This window comes from Microcaecilia unicolor, chromosome 7, assembly GCF_901765095.1.
Source record: "Microcaecilia unicolor chromosome 7, aMicUni1.1, whole genome shotgun sequence".
NCBI classification, from domain to species: Eukaryota; Metazoa; Chordata; class Amphibia; order Gymnophiona; family Siphonopidae; genus Microcaecilia; species Microcaecilia unicolor.
The window spans coordinates 91560723-91584051 of NC_044037.1; the positions used below are offsets into that span (position 1 = coordinate 91560723).

At 45.7% G+C, this 23329-nt stretch overlaps 15 non-coding genes across 15 annotated transcripts; 9 read left to right on the forward strand and 6 right to left on the reverse strand.

The window, feature by feature from the left end:
• Positions 1 to 11777: 11777 nt before the first annotated feature.
• TRNAN-GUU lies at positions 11778 to 11851 on the reverse strand. The gene has a single exon. It is a non-coding gene; the product is annotated as a tRNA-Asn (tRNA).
• A 169-nt stretch (positions 11852 to 12020) lies between these two features.
• Positions 12021 to 12094, forward strand: TRNAI-AAU. Its single transcript has one exon. It is a non-coding gene; the product is annotated as a tRNA-Ile (tRNA).
• Positions 12095 to 13062: 968 nt separating this feature from the next.
• TRNAN-GUU lies at positions 13063 to 13136 on the reverse strand. Its single transcript has one exon. It is a non-coding gene; the product is annotated as a tRNA-Asn (tRNA).
• Positions 13137 to 13305: 169 nt separating this feature from the next.
• Positions 13306 to 13379, forward strand: TRNAI-AAU. The gene has a single exon. It is a non-coding gene; the product is annotated as a tRNA-Ile (tRNA).
• A 1212-nt stretch (positions 13380 to 14591) lies between these two features.
• TRNAI-AAU lies at positions 14592 to 14666 on the forward strand. Its single transcript has one exon. It is a non-coding gene; the product is annotated as a tRNA-Ile (tRNA).
• A 966-nt stretch (positions 14667 to 15632) lies between these two features.
• TRNAN-GUU lies at positions 15633 to 15706 on the reverse strand. The gene has a single exon. It is a non-coding gene; the product is annotated as a tRNA-Asn (tRNA).
• A 169-nt stretch (positions 15707 to 15875) lies between these two features.
• Positions 15876 to 15948, forward strand: TRNAI-AAU. Its single transcript has one exon. It is a non-coding gene; the product is annotated as a tRNA-Ile (tRNA).
• Positions 15949 to 16913: 965 nt separating this feature from the next.
• On the reverse strand, positions 16914 to 16987 carry TRNAN-GUU. The gene has a single exon. It is a non-coding gene; the product is annotated as a tRNA-Asn (tRNA).
• A 170-nt stretch (positions 16988 to 17157) lies between these two features.
• On the forward strand, positions 17158 to 17231 carry TRNAI-AAU. Its single transcript has one exon. It is a non-coding gene; the product is annotated as a tRNA-Ile (tRNA).
• Positions 17232 to 18442: 1211 nt separating this feature from the next.
• TRNAI-AAU lies at positions 18443 to 18517 on the forward strand. The gene has a single exon. It is a non-coding gene; the product is annotated as a tRNA-Ile (tRNA).
• Positions 18518 to 19735: 1218 nt separating this feature from the next.
• TRNAI-AAU lies at positions 19736 to 19809 on the forward strand. The gene has a single exon. It is a non-coding gene; the product is annotated as a tRNA-Ile (tRNA).
• A 966-nt stretch (positions 19810 to 20775) lies between these two features.
• TRNAN-GUU lies at positions 20776 to 20849 on the reverse strand. Its single transcript has one exon. It is a non-coding gene; the product is annotated as a tRNA-Asn (tRNA).
• A 169-nt stretch (positions 20850 to 21018) lies between these two features.
• Positions 21019 to 21092, forward strand: TRNAI-AAU. Its single transcript has one exon. It is a non-coding gene; the product is annotated as a tRNA-Ile (tRNA).
• A 962-nt stretch (positions 21093 to 22054) lies between these two features.
• Positions 22055 to 22128, reverse strand: TRNAN-GUU. The gene has a single exon. It is a non-coding gene; the product is annotated as a tRNA-Asn (tRNA).
• Positions 22129 to 22297: 169 nt separating this feature from the next.
• TRNAI-AAU lies at positions 22298 to 22370 on the forward strand. Its single transcript has one exon. It is a non-coding gene; the product is annotated as a tRNA-Ile (tRNA).
• Positions 22371 to 23329: the final 959 nt, after the last annotated feature.

Sequence of the window (23329 nt, forward strand, 5' to 3'; positions counted from 1 at the left end):
ACAGTCCCTGCTCAAGAGAGCTTACAATCCCACCAGTCCCCAGTTTCAGCCCCAGTCCTTTTCTCCCACCAGTCCCGAGCTTCAGCCCCCAGCCACTTCTCCCTGTCCCCCTTTCAGCCCCCAGTTTCAACCCCAGCCCTTTTCTCTCACCAGTCCCGAGTTTCAGCCCCAGCCACTTCTCCCTGTCTCCTTTTCAGCCCCCAGTCCCCACAGTTTCAGCCCCTGCCCCCTTTCAGCCCCCAGTCCCAGTACTAGCCCCCTTATCCCACCTACCCTCCTTTCAGCCCCCAGTTTCAGCCCCCTTCATACACATGCCTTGCCCCCCTTTTCAGCCCGACCCATTCTCCCACCTGACCCAGGCATGCCCCATTTTCCGTCATGACCCCTTCTCAGACCCCAGTTCCAGCCCCCTTCTCCCATTTGAGAGCCCCCTCCTCCCATCTGAGAACCCCCACCCCACCCCATCTCCCATCTGAGAACCCCCCACAACACCCCACCCCACCCTAGTCCTCTTCTCCCATCTGAGAACCCCCTCCCCACCCCAGTCCTTCTCCCATCTGAGAACCCCCAGAACACCCCTCTCCTCTCCCATCTGAGAAACCCCTTCCCCACCCAGTCCTTTCCTCCTATCTGAAAACCCCCTCCCCTCCCCATCTGAGAACCCCCTCCCCACTCCAGTCCCCTTCTCCCATCTGAAAACCCCCTCCCCATCTAAGAACCCCCACAACACCCCTCTCCAATCTGAGAACCCCCTCCCCACTCCAGTCCCCTTCTCCCATATGAAAATCCCCTCCCCATGTGAGAACCCCCACAACACCCCTCTCCCATCTGAGAACCCCCTCCCCACTCCTCCCCTTCTCCCATATGAAAACCCCCTCCCCTCCCCATGTGAGAACCCCCACAACACCCCTCTTCCATCTGAAAACCCCTCCCCACTCCAGTCCCCTTCTCCCATATGAAAACCCCCTCCCCTCCCCATCTGAGAACCCCCCTCCCCACCCCGACTCTCCTGCTCCCATCCTACCTTTAAAAAAAATTTTTGAAGCGTTGTTGCAGGCAGCGCCTCACGTCTGCCCTGCTTGCAAAAGAAGTAAATCTCTTTGCTTTGTCGTCGTCGGGCCTCACTGTGTCCCGCCCTCACGGAAATAGGAAGTTATCTCAGAGGAGGGCGGGACACAGTGAGGCCCGACGACGACGAAGCGAAGAGATTTACTTCTTTTACAAGCAGGGCAGACGCGAGGCGCTGCCTGCAACGACGCTTCAAAAAATTTTTTTAAGGTAGGGTTGGAGCAGCGGGAGCGAAGCGGATCACCCCCCCACCCACTGACACCTGGGGCGGACCGCCCCCACCCCTTGGTACGCCACTGGGTAACTGGGTGGTTTGGAAACTGCCAAAGAATTTTCATTCAGTCATGGATCAGAATACTTTTGACACTGAGGCAGAGATGCATGTCATTTCTTAAAGTTGCTGCATTCTTTTTGCACTTGAATTGACTAGACTGAAATCTTCTAAAGTCTCATTGATGCTGTGTTGAATGCTGAATATGTCCCATAGTGACTACTAAACTACAGAATGTTTATTTCTTTTGATATTTAGTCATAAGAGCATAAGCGTTGCCGTACTGGGACAGACCAAAGGTCCATTAAGCCCAGTATCCTGTTTAGAACAGTGGCCAAGCTAGGCCCTAAGAACGTGGTGAGATCCCAAAAGAGTAAGCAGTGGATTTTTTCAAGTTCATCTTTATAATGGCTTATGGACTTTTCTTTTAAGAAATTATCCAAACATTTTTAAAACTTTGCTAAGCTAACTGCTTTTACCACATTCTCAGGCAACAAATTACATGTTGAGTGAGGAAGTATTTTCTCCAATTTGTTTTATATTTATTACATAGCAGCTTCATTGTGTGCCCTCTAGTGCTTGTATTTTTCGAAATAGTAAGCAAATGATTCATGTCTACCCATTCCACTCCCTCAGTATTTTATAGACATATCTTCCTTCAGCTCAGTGGCGTACCAAGGGGGGGGGGCTGGTGGGGGCGGTCTGCCCCGGGTGCACGCCGCTGGGGGGGGGGTGCCACAGCACGCGCCTGTCGGCTCCGAGTTCGCTAACTTTGCTCGTTCGCTGCAGCTCCCTCTGCCCCGGAAAAGGAAGTAACCCCCCCCCAGTGGCGTGCACCCGAGGGGGTGTCATTTCGCCGGGGGGGGGAGGTGTCATTTCACAGGGGGGGTGCTGCACCCAGGGGGGCGCATCGGCGATCCCCCCGGGTGCCTTCCAGGCTAGGAACACCACTGCTTCAGCTGTCTCCTCACCAACTTGAAGAGCCCCAACTTCTTTAGTCTTTCCTCATAGGGAAGTCGTCCCATCCCTTTTATCATTTTCATCACCGTTCTCTGTACCTTTTCTAATTCTGCTATATCTTTTTTGAGATGTGGTGACCAGAACTGCACACAGTATTCGAGGTGCAGTCGCACCATGGAGTGATACAAAGGCATTATAATATTCTCAGTATTGTTTTCCATTCTTTTCCTAATAATTCCTAACATTCTATTAGCTTTCATAGCTGCCACTGCAATTTGAGCAAAGAGTTTCAATGTATCATCAGCGAAGATACTCCTAATGCTGAACCTTGCATCACATAGCTATAGTTTGGGTTCCTGTTTCCTACATGCATCCTTGCAGTTGCTCACATTAAATATCATCTGCTATTTTGATGCCCAATCTCCCCTCCCAGTCTCATGAGGACCACTTGCAATTTTTCACAATCCTCTAGTGACTTTACAACTTTGAATAACTTTGGGACTCATTTTTGAAACAGAAAAATGTCCAAAAAATGGCACAAAGCTACAAATGGATGTTTTTCTTGCAAAAATGTCCAAATTGCTATATTTGAAACACATATTTAAGACATTTTTCTATGCACTTAATCTGCAGTGCATCCAAATCATAAGGGGGCATGTTGGGGGGGGGGGGAGGGTATAGTGTGTAGGATTTGGGCATTCCCACAATTTGGATGTTTTTCTGCCATAATGGAACAAAGCAAAAACATCCAGGGCTAAAAGTTGGATATTTTGGTCTGGACTTGTTTCAATCACAATTAAGTCATAAAGAGGTGCCCTAAATGACCAGATGACCACTGGAGGACTTAAGGCATGGCCCTCCCTTACTCCCCCAGTGGTCACTGACCCCCTCCCACCACCCAAAGATGTGAAAGAAATAGTACATAGCCTCTATGACAGTGTCAGGTGTTATGGCCAGTCCTATCACAGCATCAAGCATGTCCCTAGTGTAGCCTAGTCATCAGTGCAGTGGACTGTAGAGAAGGGGATCCAGGCCCATATCACACTCTAACTGTGAACCCTCCCAAACCCACCAAAATCCTACTATATCTATATATAGGTGACACCTGAACGCATAAGGGCTATTGCAGTATTGTACAATTGGGTACAGTAAGTTTTTGGTGGATTTGGGAGGGCTTCCCATACAATATGTGTGTGTGGGGGGGGGGGGTGAAACAGAGAGATGTGTACCTCGCAGCACCCTCTAGGTAGCCCCACAGCTCTGCTGGGATGTCTGTGTGCCAGTCTACTAAGAATACTGCACCCCCCCCCCCCCCCCCCCCAATGGCTTGTTTTTGTGCATTTTCCCCTTGGACTTTTTTTATTTTCAATGGTCACGGAAGAAAAACACACTGACTGCAAAATGTTTAAAAACATCTAGAAAATGGACATTTTTGAAACAAAGATACACTTTTTCAAGTTTAAAAATGGCCATGTTCATGAGGTACTTTGTCAGATGTCTTTTGAAAATCCAGATACACAATATTGACCAGTTCACTTTTATCCACATGTATATTCACCCCGTCAAAGAAATGTATTAGATTGGTGAGACAAGATTTCTCTTGACTAAATTCATATTGGTTTTGTCTCTTTAATCCAAGCCTATGTATATATTCAGTAATTTTGTTCTTTATAATAGTCTCTACCATTTTGCCAGGCACTGATGTCAGGCTCACAGGTCTATAATTTCCTGGATCACCTCTGGAAACCTTTTTAAAAATTACCATTACATTGGCCACCCTTCAATCTTCTGGTACAATGCTTGATTTTAAAAATAAATTACATATTACTAACAATAGCTCTGAAAGTTCATTTTTTAGTTCTATCAGTACTCTGGGCTGTATTCCATCCAGTTCAGGAGATCTGCCACTCTTTAATTTATCAAATTGCCCCATTACGTCTTCTAGGTTTACAGAGATTTGTTTCAGTTTCTCTAATTCATCAGCATTGAATTCTGGTACTGGTATCTCTCTCACATCTTCCTCAGTGAAGACTGAAGCAAAGAACCCAGTTAGTCTCTCCTTTATGGCTTTGTCTTTTCTGAATGCCCCCTTTTACCAATCGGTCATCTAGTAGTCCAACTGATTATATAACTGCTGATGAAACACTTGTATAAAGCAAAGTATTAAAACCTATGTCTTAGTTACATATGTAAACCACAAAAAGAACAAATTAAAAAACATAGATCCAGATATTCAAAAGGGTTTAACCAGGAAAAAGAGGCTCCTGCCCTGTTAGCAGACTGAAAAGGCTGGACAGTGAGGTTGATTATTGATTGTAACAAAACCAGACAGGGGAGGAGGTCCAGGGTCAAGTTCAGGGCAGAGTCAGAGAGAAGCCAGGACTTATGATACTGCTAGCAATGCTAAGTGTCCAAACAGAAACACACAAAAGGCTCTCACAAATATTGTGGAATAGCTATCCATGTACCAGCATTAAATATTGCCCAGCACCCACATAACTTTCAGGTAGCAGCCTGAATATTAGTTGATTGTTCCTCATGACCCCACTGCTTGAACATGAGCAAATCCCCTAATACCTCCAACCCTTGAAAGGGAGCACTTCCCCCCCTGAGCTCTTCCAAGAAGCCTACTGCCCCTCCCCCCCCCCCAAAAGCTCCTCCTCTTGAAGACTCCTTCTGACAAGCCAAGATGCTCCCTTAGAGAAAACTTAAAAAGAGTGGTTGTCAGGCAGAAAAATGCAATAGCTCTTATAACCACCACTTGCAACACAGAAAACAGCCCATTTAAATTAAAAAGGAAGGGTCAGGGGTCACGTGTCGCCATGCTGCGGGGCAGACGCTGAAAAGCTAAGCTCCGTGCTCATTCCCTCAAAAGCCCAGGAAACGAACCTTAAAACGCCTCCCAAGATACAGGGAACTTACAGAGAGATAGTGTAACTATCCCTAGAGGTATTCTCTGAAATTCGAGTCATCAGCTTGAGAGGATGGCGACAAAAACAGTCCGTAAGGACCGGGAGAAAACGAAACCGCCGGCGAACAAAATGGCAGAGCCTAGCAGTCCAGGAGAGGCATCGGCGGGATCAGCCTGGGTCGCTGAAATCACTGCCGAAATCAAAGCGGCTGTTGAAGCGGCTCTGGATAGCAAGCTACAACAAATATATGATCGAACGGAGGAAGCGCATGAAAGATTAGACTCCGTAAGTCTGGAACTGGATGCGGGCCTACAACGTACCTCCGACCTGGAGGATCAGGTGGCGACGCTTCGAACAGACAATACTGCCCTGGAACGGAAAGTGCAAGACTTGGAGTCTCATATAGATGATCTTGAAAACCGCAGTCGCCGGAATAATCTGAGGCTCGTGGGACTGCCGGAAGACATTTTGGAAAAAGATCTGCCACACTTCCTGGAGGAATGGATACCCAGGGAACTTCAACTAGAAAGCAGTTTCACTGCCTTTATGGTGGAGAGGGCACACAGAATCGGCCCACAAAGGAATGCTGGCTCAAGACCACGAATAATAATCTTCAAAAGCCTGAATTTTCGTCATAAACAACAAATATTGAACGAACTAAGGAAAGGAGGTCAACTCCAATATCAAGGCAAAAAAATATTATGTTTCCAGGACTACTCCCAACATGTACAACAACTGCGGAAGGCATTTTCCCCGCTATGCACGGAACTCTATCAGAAAAAAATCTGATTTGTGCTGCTCTACCCTGCCAAACTTAAAATCAGTGAGAATGGGGTTACCAAGATATTTGAGCAGGTGCCAGCAGCGAAGGAATATGTGCAGAAGATACTGGCGGGCCAGATGGGAGAGAACAGTAGAGAAGCTACCTGAGACATCCAATGGTTTGTACATTTGCACAGCAGTAGGACCTGCAGGACATATGTGCTAGGACCTTATTTTTGAAGAAATGTGAGAAGTAACAGAATATGAACAGATTATAGAATGGGGACTGAGAAATAAAGAGATGAGGATCTTACCAGGGGAAAATAGAGGAGGCAGAACCAAGATGGGGGGGGGGGGGGGAATGATGGTGATATAAAGTGATCCTCTAACGAGTAGGATGGTTGAGATATGGTTTAGAGGGAGGAGCAGGGGGGAGAGAGGGGGAAGAGGGTGGGGGGGTGGGGGAGGGGAAGAAGGGTGGATGGGCTATTGTATAGATCAGATAAGAGAAAGAAATGTTTGTTATAATGTGATATCTAGGAAATATGTATATATATGTGCTGTAAGAGATTTATATAATGATGGAGGAGAAATATATACGAGCTGGCTGCAGCTGGGACAGCGACCCGTAATGTTCAGAGGGGAAAGTCTGCGAGTAGAAAATCAGTCTAATGGAGAAACCTGAAGGGGTTAACATTATATTCATGGAATGTGGGAGGAATTAACTCTCCGATAAAGAGAAAGAAAATATTAGGAGCGTTGAAAAAAAAAGGAGCGTCAATTGCTATGTTACAAGAAACACATCTCACAACACAGGAACATCAAAAACTTAAGTCCTGGTGGGTTGGTACAGTGATAGAGGCGGCAGCAGTGGGGAAAAGAGCGGGGGGTGGCAATACTATTTCACAAATCACTGCAGGTGGAACAAGAACATGTGTACTGTGATCCTGAGGGCAGATACATCATAGCTAAGGTAAAGGTTAATGGAGTTAGGATGATAATGGCCAACGTCTATGCCCCTAATGTATATAATAAAATTTTTTTTGGGATGTTACTTAACAGTATACAACAGGTCAAACTACAAGATCAACAGGCTCGAACAATTATAGGAGGAGATTTTAATACAGTAGCGGAGCCAGGGATGGATAGAACGGGGAATTTGGGTACAAAACAAGGGGATCACACGAAGGGGATACCACTTCTCTGTGACACGCTGGCAGTAGTCGATATCTGGCAAATATTAAATCCTGACACTCGAGATTATACTCATTACTCCCGAGCACACCAAACACAATCTCGGATTGACTATATATTGATAGATGAAGATGGGGTTACTGAAGTTCGAGAAGTGGGCATAGATCCCACTATCATTTCTGCTCATGCACCAATATATATAATGCTTCACATCACAGGAACACAAAATCAAACACGTAAATGGATGTTCCCCTTAGACTTATATTATGACAGAAATTTTCTTCCCTATATTAGAGAAAAATGGAACGAATACAAGATACATAATGAGGAACATACTTCGAACCCCATATTATATTGGGAAGCTGCTAAGGCGGTGCTTAGGGGCTTCATAATTTCCTATAGCAGTCACAAGAAACAAAGTAGAGAAAAAGAAATAATTTGCTTGGGGAAGCAATTAATCAAGTTAAGGAGGACATATAGATCTAAAGATCAGAGAGCGATTAGAGAACAACTGATGACCACACAGATATAATTGAATACATTAATACATCAAAGGGCGACGAAATCTGCTACATATTAGCAATACCACCTCTATAAATTTGGCAACAAACAAGGAAAATTCCTAGCAGGATTAATCAGGAGAAAGAAGGGACCCCAGAAAGTTTTGGCACTACAACAACCTTCTGGGAAAGTGGTTCACTCAGATGAGGAAATTAGACAGATATTTTTAACATATTATACTAAATTATACAATCCAAACAGTGATGAACTGCTAGATCCAGCTATGTACTTATGTAACGTAACCATGCCCCAGATAACAGAGACTCAAAAGGTGAGGATTAATAAGCCCATTGAAATAGATGAACTCACTAGAGCAATTAAACAAAGTGCCCACCATAGAGCTCCAGGAACTGATGGATATCGAGCCGAATTTTATAAACTGCTTGAACCAGAAATAGCATAACCACTCATGCGTTCATTCCATAGGGCAGTGGAACAGGAAGGACTCCCAGAGACACTGAAGTCGGCAGATATAGTGGTATTCCCAAAACCTGGGAAGGACCCTAGCAGACCGGAATCCTATAGACTGATCTCCCTAATCAATTATGAAGCAAAATTGTTCGCAGGGATCTATGCCAATAGGTTGGCAAGGATACTACCAGACTTGATAGCAATACCACAGGGAGGATTTATAAAAGGGAGGCAAGTAGTTAAGAACATAAGGCAAATATTATCTTCGCTATAAGTGGTTAAAACACAGAAGGCAGACTCACTGGTTATAAACTTTAACGCCGAAAAGGCGTTTGATAGAGTGGACTGGGGGTTTATGTTTAGTACATTGGAAGCATATGGATTTGAAGGACAGTTTGTACAAGCCATAGCCACGTTATATAACACACCAACAGCTAGGCTATTTATTAATGGAGATTATACATCGGCAGTAGAGATTCATAGGGGAACAAGGCAGGGATACCCATTATCTCCTTTACTTTTTGCTTTGACATTAGACCCCCTGATCCGGACGATTCTAACAGAGATCACAGGAATATGCATTGGAGATCGGGAATTCAAAATTTCCGCTTTTGCGGATGATCTATTAGTACATGTAACCAGACCGAGGGAAGTATTACCAGTACTGCTAGACAGATTCAAAGAATATGGATCCTTTTCGGGATTCTTGCTGAACATGACAAAATCAGAAAGTATGCCTACCAATACAACGCTCCCAGAGCGGTGGGAATGGGAGTTTGCGTTAAGGTGGACTATGGGAAGTCTTAAATATTTAGGAATCATGTTAACCGCGGACCCCCAAAAAATATATCGGGAGAATATAGATAGATTACTACAACATACTAAGCATACATTGACTCAATGGCAGAACTTACCGCTAACGCTGAGCGGTAGAATCAGCCTACATGGCATGGTCACCTTCCCTTGGTGGCTATATGTGTTGCGACAATTGCCATTATACATACAAAATAGTGATATGAGACAGCTACAAAAGATGCTATCTTACTTTTGCTGGGGGGGGGGGGGGGGGGGAACCTAAAATTGCATTAGAGAAATTGATGGGAAACTTGAGACTGGGAGGATTGGGATTGTCAAACCTCAGAGGGTATAATTGGGCGTGTTTGATGAGACATCTGGCAGACTGGATATTAGCATCGGATGACTACACACAGTGGCAGCTGGAACGAACTCTGTTTAAACCATACCATCCATACTATTTGTTACATGCGGCCACCAAGAAAATCCCGTCCCAATGGAGGAAGCATATATTATTAGAACCGATGAAACAAACCTGGCAATATTTGGTGAAATTGTTAGGAGGTAACCCCGGATACACTGACCTACTACCCTTGATAGGGAATGCAGAATTTACGCAGGGACTCACATTGGGCAGATATGATCTTTGGGCCAAATCGGGGATAATAGTGGTGGCAGACATATATCATGACACAGGAGAGTTGAGAACATGTGAGGAATTAGGGAGGATAGTGGGGGAACAAAACATTGATTGGTATTCATATTTACAGGTGAAGACATACACAACCAGACTAACTACAAGAGGATACAATAAGGAAATGTATCAGATTCTAGAGCAATTCTTCCTACCCCCAGGATATCAAAGAGTAACAGTTTCTGGAATATATAGGGAACTCACTAAGGTGATGCCGCCTAAACAGTATGAGGAGGTGGCGCAAAGATGGACACGGGACTTGGGAATGACAATTAGTGCAACAGGGATTTTAGCAAATATAAGAGCAATTAAAGATCATATACAAAGTGCACGACATAGAGAGACCCAATATAGAATATTTACAAGAGCATACTTCTCGCCTAAACAGGCATTTCATGCAGGACTGATTTCGGAATGTAAATGCCCTAAATGTGATCATATAGATCCGTCTTTAATCCACATGCTATGGGAATGTGGGGAGGTGGAACGATTTTGGCGACATATACAGAATTATTGTGCATACCTACTGAATAAGCAGATACGTTTGACACCTTCAGATAGTTTATTGGGTAATAGAGGATCTGAGCCTGCGCTTCGACCTTGGGAGCGTAAATTCCTATATAAAGCTTGTATAATAGGGAAACATTGTATCATGCAACGTTGGCTGGCAACGGAGGCTCCATCCTATTGGCAATGGCGAAATAGTCTACATATGTTGGTCCTATGGGAAGCGAAAGATAGTAGAGGTTCGCTACGACGGACCAAGGAGTTTTGGGCAATACGGGAACCTTATATTCAAACCCATAATTATGGAATTCGAAGTTTAGTGATAAATAGTACACATGTATAGATTTGAGATAATGACTGATGTGATGACACACGAGATATTATAGCCTGGATGTCACTATAACGAGATTGGATTGAAAGAGAAGGGGGAGGGGGGAGGGAGCAAAAGGGGACTAAAAGAGAAGGGGGAATCAGATGAAGATGGATGAAGACTGATAGATGTTGGCTGTATTAGTTATATTATTTGGTTGTAGTTTTGCGTTTGTATAGATTAAACTCGAAGTTCTTAACATAAATGGGGGGGGGGGGGGGAAATAAGGATGAAACTGATGTTAATGCTGATGATGGTAGATAACATATAGATACATATAGATACAAAATGACATATAGAATATTAACCAAATGTTTGATGTTATTGATACTATTCAAAGTGATACATCACCAATAAATAACGTTGAAGGAAGAATATAATGGGGTGGGGGGGGGAGATAAAGATAAAAGAATGATGACCGAATGTATAGGAATGTTTATTGAAAGTAGTTGACTCTATTTGATTGTTCACACATTTGTAGTGCACATGTGTATTTATGCTGTCATTAATAAAAACATTGAAACTTAAAAAGGAAGGGTCAAATTTATGCCATAAGACACTGTGACTCCAAAATCAGTAATAGCAGAATAAATATAAAATGCTTAAAATAGTAAACAACAAAAAACAAAGAAGAGCAAAGTTACCACTGATAAAAGAACAACTATCAAAAGAAACACATTGGTAGCTTAAGGACAACATTTCTGCCTACTAATCAGAAGGTTGAGAGTTTGAATCCCACCTAAGCAGAAGATAGTAAAAAAGTCTGTACTAGTAAGCTTTTTTTTTTTTTTTTCTCCTGATTTTGACTGTAACATACCATCCCTAGTGTTTCCTGAAAAAGGGGCTGCCACTTACATGCATAATTTAGAGAATAATGGAAGTTACACATGCCTCTGCCACATTTACACGACTGAGGTTACGCCAGTTCTATGGCTGGTGGAACTGCAGGCGTGTGTAAATGTAAAATGTGTCGATACCTGGTTGCCCAGTATTCAAACTGGAAAGCGTTATAGAATAGGCTCTCAACGCCATGGCATCGGAGCGCCATAAATGGAGGTGCCCAGTAATAGAATTGCCAAGTAATAGAACTGCCCACCAAATTGATTATCACCAATGTATTATAATATTCTCATCAAAAGGAGAACTAGCTTTTTATTTTCTTCTATAGCCACCATTTTTGCCTTTTCTAAGGGTAGGGTCCTCCTGCTCATTCCTGAACTGCACATAACTTCCCTGGTGTTTCCTGGAAAAGGAAAGGAGACCCCACCATACCGTCCCTGGGTGGGCTTGAACCACCAACCTTTCAGTTAACAGCCGAACGCGCTAACCGATTGCGCCACAGAGACAGCTGGTGGAAACCTCTGTGCTTGTTTTCTGCAGCCAGCTGCTATACCTGGCTCGTCCCACGGTGGCAATTCCCCGTCCCCTCACTATGGGTATGACAACTGTCACTTAGCGCTATATAGCCACTCAATTCACACTGAGGTCATGGCTCCAAGGAGGTACCCACTCACTGGCCGGTTAGCTCAGCTGGTTAGAGCATGGTGCTAATAACGCCAAGGTCATGGGTTCAATCCCCATACTGGCCATCCTTCTTCTCCTTGGAAGCTCCCAGCCTAAGAGACAAGCTAGGAAGCATGCGTACTGCCCTCCACAATGCAGAGCTTGCAGGCATGGCTAATGCTGGCTGAGAGAAGTTGAGTTACCTCTTCCTTCCTGATTTTGACTGTAACAATGTTGATAGTGCCACCAGACCTACACCTTATAGGATACCTTCATTTGCATACCTAATGAGTGTGAGCATATGTTAAGGTGACCATCATCAGAAACAGTAGGCCATCCAAGACATTTTGGCTAACCTTGTATCAAGAATACTAGACACTTGATATGACTTACAGAGTTCAAAGGGCAATTGTAACTGGGTGCCCGCTTTACATTCCTTTTACTTACACAAAATTACAGAATAGTAGCACATATGGACGTAAGTGTACACTTACCCGTGAAACTGCTAGCAGGGCACCTAAGGCCTGTTCTGTAAATGGTGTGTAAGATTCATAGCGCATAAATGCAAGGCGGGGGGGGGGGGGGGGCGTACACAGGGGCAGAGCTCAGACCAGCAATAGGCAGGGCTGCCACTTACATGCATAATTTAGAGAATAATGGAAGTTACACATGCCTCTGCCACATTTACACGACTGAGGTTACGCCAGTTCTATGGCTGGTGGAACTGCAGGCGTGTGTAAATGTAAAATGTGTCGATACCTGGTTGCCCAGTATTTCAACTGGAAAGCGTTATAGAATAGGCTCTCAACGCCATGGCATCGGAGCGCCATAAATGGAGGTGCCCAGTAATAGAATTGCCAAGTAATAGAACTGCCCACCAAATTGATTATCACCAATGTATTATAATATTCTCATCAAAAGGAGAACTAGCTTTTTATTTTCTTCTATAGCCACCATTTTTGCCTTTTCTAAGGGTAGGGTCCTCCTGCTCATTCCTGAACTGCACATAACTTCCCTGGTGTTTCCTGGAAAAGGAAAGGAGACCCCACCATACCGTCCCTGGGTGGGCTTGAACCACCAACCTTTCAGTTAACAGCCGAACGCGCTAACCGATTGCGCCACAGAGACAGCTGGTGGAAACCTCTGTGCTTGTTTTCTGCAGCCAGCTGCTATACCTGGCTCGTCCCACGGTGGCAATTCCCCGTCCCCTCACTATGGGTATGACAACTGTCACTTAGCGCTATATAGCCACTCAATTCACACTGAGGTCATGGCTCCAAGGAGGTACCCACTCACTGGCCGGTTAGCTCAGCTGGTTAGAGCATGGTGCTAATAACGCCAAGGTCATGGGTTCAATCCCCATACTGGCCATCCTTCTTCTCCTTGGAAGCTCCCAGCCTAAGAGACAAGCTAGGAAGCATGCGTACTGCCCTCCACAATGCAGAGCTTGCAGGCATGGCTCATGCTGGCTGAGAGAAGTTGAGTTACCTCTTCCTTCCTGATTTTGACTGTAACAATGTTGATAGTGCCACCAGACCTACACCTTATAGGATACCTTCATTTGCATACCTAATGAGTGTGAGCATATGTTAAGGTGACCATCATCAGAAACAGTAGGCCATCCAAGACATTTTGGCTAACCTTGTATCAAGAATACTAGACACTTGATATGACTTACAGAGTTCAAAGGGCAATTGTAACTGGGTGCCCGCTTTACATTCCTTTTACTTACACAAAATTACAGAATAGTAGCACATATGGACGTAAGTGTACACTTACCCGTGAAACTGCTAGCAGGGCACCTAAGGCCTGTTCTGTAAATGGTGTGTAAGATTCATAGCGCATAAATGCAAGGCGGGGGGGGGGGGGGGCGTACACAGGGGCAGAGCTCAGACCAGCAATAGGCAGGGCTGCCACTTACATGCATAATTTAGAGAATAATGGAAGTTACACATGCCTCTGCCACATTTACACGACTGAGGTTACGCCAGTTCTATGGCTGGTGGAACTGCAGGCGTGTGTAAATGTAAAATGTGTCGATACCTGGTTGCCCAGTATTTCAAACTGGAAAGCGTTATAGAATAGGCTCTCAACGCCATGGCATCGGAGCGCCATAAATGGAGGTGCCCAGTAATAGAATTGCCAAGTAATAGAACTGCCCCACCAAATTGATTATCACCAATGTATTATAATATTCTCATCAAAAGGAGAACTAGCTTTTTATTTTCTTCTATAGCCACCATTTTTGCCTTTTCTAAGGGTAGGGTCCTCCTGCTCATTCCTGAACTGCACATAACTTCCCTGGTGTTTCCTGGAAAAGGAAAGGAGACCCCACCATACCGTCCCTGGGTGGGCTTGAACCACCAACCTTTCAGTTACAGCCGAACGCGCTAACCGATTGCGCCACAGAGACAGCTGGTGGAAACCTCTGTGCTTGTTTTCTGCAGCCAGCTGCTATACCTGGCTCGTCCCACGGTGGCAATTCCCCGTCCCCTCACTATGGGTATGACAACTGTCACTTAGCGCTATATAGCCACTCAATTCACACTGAGGTCATGGCTCCAAGGAGGTACCCACTCACTGGCCCGGTTAGCTCAGCTGGTTAGAGCATGGTGCTAATAACGCCAAGGTCATGGGTTTCAATCCCCATACTGGCCATCCTTCTTCTCCTTGGAAGCTCCCAGCCTAAGAGACAAGCTAGGAAGCATGCGTACTGCCCTCCACAATGCAGAGCTTGCAGGCATGGCTAATGCTGGCTGAGAGAAGTTGAGTTACCTCTTCCTTCCTGATTTTGACTGTAACAATGTTGATAGTGCCACCAGACCTACACCTTATAGGATACCTTCATTTGCATACCTAATGAGTGTGAGCATATGTTAAGGTGACCATCATCAGAAACAGTAGGCCATCCAAGACATTTTGGCTAACCTTGTATCAAGAATACTAGGACACTTGATATGACTTACAGAGTTCAAAGGGCAATTGTAACTGGGTGCCCGCTTTACATTCCTTTTACTTACACAAAATTACAGAATAGTAGCACATATGGACGTAAGTGTACACTACCCGTGAAACTGCTAGCAGGGCACCTAAGGCCTGTTCTGTAAATGGTGTGTAAGATTCATAGCGCATAAATGCAAGGCGGGGGGGGGGGGGGCGTACACAGGGGCAGAGCTCAGACCAGCAATAGGCAGGGCTGCCACTTACATGCATAATTTAGAGAATAATGGAAGTTACACATGCCTCTGCCACATTTACACGACTGAGGTTACGCCAGTTCTATGGCTGGTGGAACTGCAGGCGTGTGTAAATGTAAAATGTGTCGATACCTGGTTGCCCAGTATTTCAAACTGGAAAGCGTTATAGAATAGGCTCTCAACGCCATGGCATCGGAGCGCCATAAATGGAGGTGCCCAGTAATAGAATTGCCAAGTAATAGAACTGCCCACCAAATTGATTATCACCAATGTATTATAATATTCTCATCAAAAGGAGAACTAGCTTTTTATTTTCTTCTATAGCCACCATTTTGCCTTTTCTAAGGGTAGGGTCCTCCTGCTCATTCCTGAACTGCACATAACTTCCCTGGTGTTTCCTGGAAAAGGAAAGGAGACCCCACCATACCGTCCCTGGGTGGGCTTGAACCACCAACCTTTCAGTTAACAGCCGAACGCGCTAACCGATTGCGCCACAGAGACAGCTGGTGGAAACCTCTGTGCTTGTTTTCTGCAGCCAGCTGCTATACCTGGCTCGTCCCACGGTGGCAATTCCCCGTCCCCTCACTATGGGTATGACAACTGTCACTTAGCGCTATATAGCCACTCAATTCACACTGAGGTCATGGCTCCAAGGAGGTACCCACTCACTGGCCGGTTAGCTCAGCTGGTTAGAGCATGGTGCTAATAACGCCAAGGTCATGGGTTCAATCCCATACTGGCCATCCTTCTTCTCCTTGGAAGCTCCCAGCCTAAGAGACAAGCTAGGAAGCATGCGTACTGCCCTCCACAATGCAGAGCTTGCAGGCATGGCTCATGCTGGCTGAGAGAAGTTGAGTTACCTCTTCCTTCCTGATTTTGACTGTAACAATGTTGATAGTGCCACCAGACCTACACCTTATAGGATACCTTCATTTGCATACCTAATGAGTGTGAGCATATGTTAAGGTGACCATCATCAGAAACAGTAGGCCATCCAAGACATTTTGGCTAACCTTGTATCAAGAATACTAGACACTTGATATGACTTACAGAGTTCAAAGGGCAATTGTAACTGGGTGCCCGCTTTACATTCCTTTTACTTACACAAAATTACAGAATAGTAGCACATATGGACGTAAGTGTACACTTACCCGTGAAACTGCTAGCAGGGCACCTAAGGCCTGTTCTGTAAATGGTGTGTAAGATTCATAGCGCATAAATGCAAGGCGGGGGGGGGGGGGGCGTACACAGGGGCAGAGCTCAGACCAGCAATAGGCAGGGCTGCCACTTACATGCATAATTTAGAGAATAATGGAAGTTACACATGCCTCTGCCACATTTACACGACTGAGGTTACGCCAGTTCTATGGCTGGTGGAACTGCAGGCGTGTGTAAATGTAAAATGTGTCGATACCTGGTTGCCCAGTATTTCAAACTGGAAAGCGTTATAGAATAGGCTCTCACGCCATGGCATCGGAGCGCCATAAATGGAGGTGCCCAGTAATAGAATTGCCAAGTAATAGAACTGCCCACCAAATTGATTATCACCAATGTATTATAATATTCTCATCAAAAGGAGAACTAGCTTTTTATTTTCTTCTATAGCCACCATTTTTGCCTTTTCTAAGGGTAGGGTCCTCCTGCTCATTCCTGAACTGCACATAACTTCCCTGGTGTTTCCTGGAAAGGAAAGGAGACCCCACCATACCGTCCCTGGGTGGGCTTGAACCACCAACCTTTCAGTTAACAGCCGAACGCGCTAACCGATTGCGCCACAGAGACAGCTGGTGGAAACCTCTGTGCTTGTTTTCTGCAGCCAGCTGCTATACCTGGCTCGTCCCACGGTGGCAATTCCCCGTCCCCTCACTATGGGTATGACAACTGTCACTTAGCGCTATATAGCCACTCAATTCACACTGAGGTCATGGCTCCAAGGAGGTACCCACTCACTGGCCCGGTTAGCTCAGCTGGTTAGAGCATGGTGCTAATAACGCCAAGGTCATGGGTTCAATCCCCATACTGGCCATCCTTCTTCTCCTTGGAAGCTCCCAGCCTAAGAGACAAGCTAGGAAGCATGCGTACTGCCCTCCACAATGCAGAGCTTGCAGGCATGGCTCATGCTGGCTGAGAGAAGTTGAGTTACCTCTTCCTTCCTGATTTTGACTGTAACAATGTTGATAGTGCCACCAGACCTACACCTTATAGGATACCTTCATTTGCATACCTAATGAGTGTGAGCATATGTTAAGGTGACCATCATCAGAAACAGTAGGCCATCCAAGACATTTTGGCTAACCTTGTATCAAGAATACTAGACACTTGATATGACTTACAGAGTTCAAAGGGCAATTGTAACTGGGTGCCCGCTTTACATTCCTTTTACTTACACAAAATTACAGAATAGTAGCACATATGGACGTAAGTGTACACTTACCCGTGAAACTGCTAGCAGGGCACCTAAGGCCTGTCTGTAAATGGTGTGTAAGATTAATAGCGCATAAATGCAAGGCGGGGGGGGGGGGGCGTACACAGGGGCAGAGCTCAGACCAGCAATAGGGAGGGCTGCCACTTACATGCATAATTTAGAGAATAATGGAAGTTACACATGCCTCTGCCACATTTACACGACTGAGGTTACGCCAGTTCTATGGCTGGTGGAACTGCAGGCGTGTGTAAATGTAAAATGTGTCGATACCTGGTTGCCCAGTATTTCAAACTGGAAAGCGTTATAGAATAGGCTCTCAACGCCATGGCATCGGAGCGCCATAAATGGAGGTGCCCAGTAATAGAATTGCCAAGTAATAGAACTGCCCACCAAATTGATTATCACCAATGTATTATAATATTCTCATCAAAAGGAGAACTAGCTTTTATTTTCTTCTATAGCCACCATTTTTGCCTTTTCTAAGGGTAGGGTCCTCCTGCTCATTCCTGAACTGCACATAACTTCCCCTGGTGTTTCCTGGAAAAGGAAAGGAGACCCCACCATACCGTCCCTGGGTGGGCTTGAACCACCAACCTTTCAGTTAACAGCCCGAACGCGCTAACCGATTGCGCCACAGAGACAGCTGGTGGAAACCTCTGTGCTTGTTTTCTGCAGCCAGCTGCTATACCTGGCTCGTCCCACGGTGGCAATTCCCCGTCCCCTCACTATGGGTATGACAACTGTCCACTTAGCGCTATATAGCCACTCAACTTCACACTGAGGTCATGGCTCCAAGGAGGTACCCACTCACTGGCCGGTTAGCTCAGCTGGTTTAGAGCATGGTGCTAATAACGCCAAGGTCATGGGTTCAATCCCCATACTGGCCATCCTTCTTCTCCTTGGAAGCTCCAGCCTAAGAGACAAGCTAGGAAGCATGCGTACTGCCCTCCACAATGCAGAGCTTGCAGGCATGGCTCATGCTGGCTGAGAGAAGTTGAGTTACCTCTTCCTTCCTGATTTTGACTGTAACAATGTTGATAGTGCCACCAGACCTACACCTTATAGGATACCTTCATTTGCATACCTAATGAGTGTGAGCATATGTTAAGGTGACCATCATCAGAAACAGGAGGCCATCCAAGACATTTTGGCTAACCTTGTATCAAGAATACTAGACACTTGATATGACTTACAGAGTTCAAAGGGCAATTGTAACTGGGTGCCCGCTTTACATTCCTTTTACTTACACAAAATTACAGAATAGTAGCACATATGGACGTAAGTGTACACTTACCCGTGAAACTGCTAGCAGGGCACCTAAGGCCTGTTCTGTAAATGGTGTGTAAGATTCATAGCGCATAAATGCAAGGCGGGGTGGGGGGGGGGGCGTACACAGGGGCAGAGCTCAGACCAGCAATAGGCAGGGCTGCCACTTACATGCATAATTTTAGAGAATAATGGAAGTTACACATGCCTCTGCCACATTTACCACGACTGAGGTTACGCCCAGTTCTATGGCTGGTGGAACTGCAGGGCGTGTGTAAATGTAAATGTGGTCGATACCATGGTTGCCCAGTATTTTCAAACTGGAAAGCGTTATAGAATAGGCTCTCAACGCCATGGCATCGGAGCGCCATAAATGGAGGTGCCCAGTAATAGAATGGCCAAGTAATAGAACTGCCCACCAAATTGGATTATCACCAATGTATTAATATTCTCATCAAAAGGAGAACTAGCTTTTTATTTTCTTCTATAGCCACCATTTTTGCCTTTTCTAAGGGTAGGGTCCTCCTGCTCATGTCCTGAACTGCACATAACTTCCCTGGTGTTTCCTGGAAAGGAAAGGAGACCCCACCATACCGTCCCTGGGTGGGCTGAACCACCAACCTTTCAGTTAACAGCCGAACGCGCTAACCGATTGCGCCACAGAGACAGCTGGTGGAAACCTCTGTGCTTGTTTTCTGCAGCCAGCTGCTATACCTGCCTCGTCCCACGGTGGCAATTCCCCCGTCCCCTCCACTATGGGTATGACAACTGTCACTTAGCGCTATATAGCCACTCAATTCACACTGAGGTCATGGCTCCAAGGGAGGTACCCACTCACTGGCCGGTTAGCTCAGCTGGTTAGAGCATGGTGCTAATAACGCCAAGGTCATGGGTTCAATCCCCATACTGGCCATCCTTCTTCTCCTTGGAAGCTCCCAGCCTAAGAGACAGCTAGGAAGCATGCGTACTGCCCTCCACAATGCAGAGCTTGCAGGGCATGGCTCATGCTGGCTGAGAGAAGTTGAGTTACCCTCTTCCTTCCTGATTTTGACTGTAACAATGTTGATAGTGCCACCAGACCTACACCTTATAGGATACCTCATTTGCATACCTAATGAGTGTGAGCATATGTTAAGGTGACCATCATCAGAAACAGCGAGGCCATCCAAGACATCTTTGGCTAACTTGTATCAGAATACTAGACACTTGATATGACTTACAGAGTTCAAAGGGAATTGTAACTGGTGGCCCCTGTACATTCCTTTTACTTACACAAAATTACAGAATAGTAGCCCTATGGACGTAGTGGTACACTTACCCGTGAAACTGCTAGCAGGGCACCTAAGGCCTGTTCTGTAAATGGTGTGTAAGATCATAAGCGCATAAATGCCAAGGCGGGGGGGGGGGGGGCGTACACAGGGGCAGAGCTCAGACCAGCAATAGGCAGGGCTGCCACTTACATGCATAATTTAGAGAATAATGGAAGTTACACATGCCTCTGCCACATTTACACGACTGAGGTTACGCCAGTTCTATGGCTGGTGGAACTGCAGGCGTGTGTAAATGTAAAATGTGTCGATACCTGGTTGCCCAGTATTTCAAACTGGAAGCGTTATAGAATAGGCTCTCAACGCCATGGCATCGGAGCGCCATAAATGGAGGTGCCCAGTAATAGAATTGCCAAGTAATAGAACTGCCCACCAAATTGATTATCACCAATGTATTATAATATTCTCATCAAAAGGAGAACTAGCTTTTTATTTTCTTCTATAGCCACCATTTTTTGCCTTTTCTAAGGGTAGGGTCCTCCTGCTCATTCCTGAACTGCACATAACTTCCCTGGTGTTTCCTGGAAAAGGAAAGGGAGACCCCACCATACCGTCCCTGGGTGGGCTTGAACCACCAACCTTTCAGTTAACAGCCGAACGCGCTAACCGATTGCGCCACAGAGACAGCTGGTGGAAACCTCTGTGCTTGTTTTCTGCAGCCAGCTGCTATACCTGGCTCGTCCCACGGTGGCAATTCCCCGTCCCCCTCACTATGGTATGACAACTGTCACTTAGCGCTATATAGCCACTCAATTCACACTGAGGTCATGGCTCCAAGGAGGTACCCACTCACTGGCCGGTTAGCTCAGCTGGTTAGAGCATGGTGCTAATAACGCCAAGGTCATGGGTTCAATCCCCATACTGGCCATCCTCTTCTCCTTGGAAGCTCCCAGCCTAAGAGACAAGCTAGGAAGCATGCGTACTGCCCTCCACAATGCAGAGCTTGCAGGCATGGCTCATGCTGGCTGAGAGAAGTTGAGTTACCTCTTCCTTCCTGATTTTGACTGTACAATGTTGATAGTGCCACCAGACCTACACCTTATAGGATACCTTCATTTGCATACCTAATGAGTGTGAGCATATGTTAAGGTGACCATCATCAGAAACAGTAGGCCATCCAAGACTTTTGGCTACCTTGTATCAAGAATACTAGACACTTGGATATGACTTCAGAGTTTCAAAGGGCAATTGTAACTGGGTGGCCCGCTTTACATTCCTTTTACTTACCACAAATTACAGATAGTAGCACATATGGACGTAAGTGTACACTTACCCGTGAAACTGCTAGCAGGGCACCTAAGGCCTGTTCTGTAAATGGTGTGTAAGATTCATAGCGCATAAATGCAAGGCGGGGGGGGGGGGGCGTACACAGGGGCAGAGCTCAGACCAGCAATAGGCAGGGCTGCCACTTACATGCATAATTTAGAGAATAATGGAAGTTACACATGCCTCTGCCACTTTACACGACTGAGGTTACGCCAGTTCTATGGCTGGTGGAACTGCAGGCGTTGTGTAAATGTAAAAGTGTCGATACACTGTTTGCCCAGTATTTCAAACTGGAAAGCGTTAAGAATTAGGCTCTCAACGCCATGGCATCGGAGCGCCATAAATGGAGGTGCCCAGTAATAGAATTGCCAAGTAATAGAACTGCCCACCAAATTGATTATCACCAATGTATTATAATATTCTCATCAAAAGGAGAACTAGCTTTTTATTTTCTTCTATAGCCACCATTTTTGCCTTTTCTAAGGGTAGGGTCCTCCTGCTCATTCCTGAACTGCACATAACTTCCCTGGTGTTTCCTGGAAAGGAAAGGAGACCCCACCATACCGTCCCTGGGTGGGCTTGAACCACCAACCTTTCAGTTAACAGCCGAACGTGCTAACCGATTGCGCCACAGAGACAGCTGGTGGAAACCTCTGTGCTTGTTTTCTGCAGCCAGCTGCTATACCTGGCTCGTCCCACGGTGGCAATTCCCCGTCCCCTCACTATGGGTATGACAACTGTCACTTAGCGCTATATAGCCACTCAATTCACACTGAGGTCATGGCTCCAAGGAGGTACCCACTCACTGGCCGGTTAGCTCAGCTGGTTAGAGCATGGTGCTAATAACGCCAAGGTCATGGGTCAATCCCCATACTGGCCATCCTTCTTCTCCTTGGAAGCTCCCAGCCTAAGAGACAAGCTAGGAAGCATGCGTACTGCCCTCCACAATGCAGAGCTTGCAGGCATGGCTCATGCCTGGCTGAGAGAAGTTGAGTTACCTCTTCCTTCCTGATTTTGACTGTAACAATGTTGATAGTGCACACCAGACCTACACCTTATAGGATACCTTCATTTGCATACCTAATGAGTGTGAGCATATGTTAAGGTGACCATCATCAGAAACAGTAGGCCATCCAAGGACATTTTGGCTAACCTTGTATCAAGAATACTAGACACTTGATATGACTTACAGAGTTCAAAGGGCAATTGTAACTGGGTTGCCCGCTTTACATTCCTTTTACTTACACAAAATTACAGAATAGTAGCACATATGGACGTAAGTGTACACTTACCCGTGAAACTGCTAGCAGGGCACCTAAGGCCTGTTCTGTAAATGGTGTGTAAGATTAATAGCGCATAATGCAAGGCGGGGGTGGGGGGCGTACACAGGGGCAGAGCTCAGACCAGCAATAGGCAGGGCTGCCACTTACATGCATAATTTAGAGAATAATGGAAGTTACACATGCCTCTGCCACATTTACACGACTGAGGTTACGCCAGTTCTATGGCTGGTGGAACTGCAGGCGTGTGTAAATGTAAAATGTGTCCGATACCCTTGGTTGCCCAGTATTTCAAACTGGAAAGCGTTATAGAATAGGCTCTCAACGCCATGGCATCGGAGCGCCATAAATTGGAGGTGCCCAGTATAGAATTGCCAAAGTAATAGAACTGCCCACCAAATTGATTATCACCAATGTATTATAATATTCTCATCAAAAGGAGAACTAGCTTTTTATTTTCTTCTATAGCCACCATTTTTTGCCTTTTCTAAGGGTAGGGTCCTCCTGCTCATTCCCTGAACTGCACATAACTTCCCTGGTGTTTCCTGGAAAAGGAAAG